Below are 2500 nucleotides of genomic sequence, written 5' to 3'. Positions count from 1 at the left end.
GCCTAGGCGTCCTGAGTGTCAACAGCGAGCGGGTGTCACCGCAGCAACGTTAACGTTGCACGGCGACGTTCTCTTAAGGCAACGGCATCCGACGATTGAGGATCGGCGCAGAATGTTACGTATCCTACCACTAACTGTGGAGAGGTAGAGGCAACACCTGTTCACGGTTGTTCTCACCTGACACGTCACGTGGCAACGATAGACGGCGCACGTGACTGTCACGCGGCAACGTAAACGTCGCCGCGTGACACGCCACGGCAACGTATAGTTGCTACGTGACGGGCGTAGAAAAGTTGTGGGACGAACCCACAACTTGACAGGGAGGGATGCCAGCCCCCCCCAATATACCTGGGGAACTTAGCCCCGCCTGGGACCCCTGCCCGTCAGCTTGTGAAGGAGCCCTACACTGTTGCCGCGGCAGAGAAAATGGCCATTTCTCTGCCGCGGCAGAGATTTTCTGCCAGGCTTAGCCGATTCCGTCGTATTGGCTGCGGCGCCATGGTTTTCACCGTTACCCGACCAGCGCGCGCCCACCCGACTGTATCGTTGGACGTTTTCCGACGTCGGCCCGACTTGGCCGTTTTTAGCCGATTCCGTCGTATTGGCTGCCGCGCCATGGTTTTCACCGTTACCCGACCAGCGCGCGCCCACCCGACTGTACGCTGGGCGTTGGACGTTCCGACGTCGGCCCGATTGGCCGTTTTTAGCCGATTCCGCCGAATGGCTGCCGCGCCATGGTTTTCACCGACCAGCGCGCGCCCACCCGATCGTACGCTGGCGTCGTTGGACGTTTTCGACGTCGGACCGACTTGGCCGTTTTTAGCCGATTCCGTCAGACATGCGGCGCCATGGTTTTCACCGTTACCCGACCAGCGCGCGCCCACCCGATCAGACGCCGCGTCGTTGGACGCTTTTCCGACGTCGGCCCGACTTGGCCGCTTTTAGCCGATTCCGGTATTGCCGCGCCATGGTTTTCACCGTTATTCGACCAGCGCGCGCCAACCCGATTGTACGCTGGGCGTCGTTGGACGTTTTCCGACGCGGCCCGATTGGCTGCTTTAGCCGATTCCGTCGTATTGGCTGCCGCGCCATGGTTTTCACTTATTCGACCAGCGCGCGCCACCCGATCAGACGCTGGCGTCGTTGACGCCGACGCTGCCCGATTTGGCCGCTTTTAGCCGATTCCGTCATTGGCTGCCGCGCCATGGTTTTCACCGTTCGACCAGCGCGCGCCACCTGATCAGACGCCGGCGTCGTTGGACGCTTTTCCGACGCCGGACCGACTTGGCCGCTTTTAGCCGATTCCGTCGCATTGCGGCGCCATGGTTTTCACCGTTATTCGACCAGCGCGCGCCACCCGATCAGACGCCGGCCGTTGGACGTTTTCCGACGCTGCCCGACTTGGCTGCTTTAGCCGATTCCGTCGATTGGCTGCCGCGCGCCATGGTTTTCACTGCTACTGCACCAGCGCGCAACCCGATCAGTACGCTGGCGTCGTTGGACGTTTCCGACGCCGGCCCGATTTGGCCGCTTTTTAGCCGATTCCGTCGATTGGCTGCCGCGCCATGGTTTTCACCGTTCGACCAGCGCGCGCCACCCGATCAGTACGCCGCGTCGTTGGACGTTTTCCGACGCCGGACCGACTGGCCGCTTTTTAGCCGATTCCGTCAGACATTATTGCGCGGCGCCATGGTTTTCACTGCTATCATTCGACTAGCGCGCGCTACCCGATCGTACGCTCGGCGTCGTTGGACGTTCGACGTCGCCCGATTTGGCTGCTTTTTAGCCGATTCCGTCGTATTTGCTGCGGCGCCATGGTTTTCACTGCTACCCGACCAGCGCGCGCCCACCCGATCAGTACGCTTCGGCGTCGTTGGACGCTTCGACGCCGGACCGATTGGCCGTTTTTAGCCGATTCCGTCAGACATTGGCTGCGGCGCCATGGTTTTCACCGCTATTCGACCAGCGCGCGCCACCCGACTGTACGCCGGCGTCGTTGGACGTTTTCCGACGTCGGCCCGACTTGGCTGTTTTTAGCCGATTCCGACGATCTTGCTGCGGCGCCATGGTTTTCACCGTTACCCGACCAGCGCGCGCCCACCCGATCGTACGCCGGCGTCGTTGGACGCTTTTCCGACGCCGGACCGACTTGGCTGCTTTCAGCCGGTACCGCTGCTTTGGTTGGCGCGCCATGGTTTTTCACCGTATCTCGACCGCCGCGCGCCCACCCGACTATAGTTCACCGTGTCGTTAGACGATTTCCGACGTCGCCCCGACTTAGCCGTTTTTAGCCGATTCCGTCGTATTGGCTGCGGCGCCATGGTTTTCACCGTAACCCGACCGACGCGCGCCCATCCGACTGTACGCGCGGCGTCGTTGGACGTTTTCCGACGTCGGCCCGACTTAGCCGTTTTTAGCCGATTCCGTCGTATTGGCTGCGGCGCCATGGTTTTCACCGTATCCCGACCAGCGCGCGCCCACCCGACTGTACGCTCCGTGT

Source organism: Lolium perenne, unplaced genomic scaffold (assembly GCF_019359855.2).
Source record: "Lolium perenne isolate Kyuss_39 unplaced genomic scaffold, Kyuss_2.0 unplaced57, whole genome shotgun sequence".
Classification (NCBI taxonomy): Eukaryota; Viridiplantae; Streptophyta; class Magnoliopsida; order Poales; family Poaceae; genus Lolium; species Lolium perenne.
The sequence above is the reverse complement of the archived record's forward strand: the minus strand, read 5'-3'. Positions refer to the sequence as shown.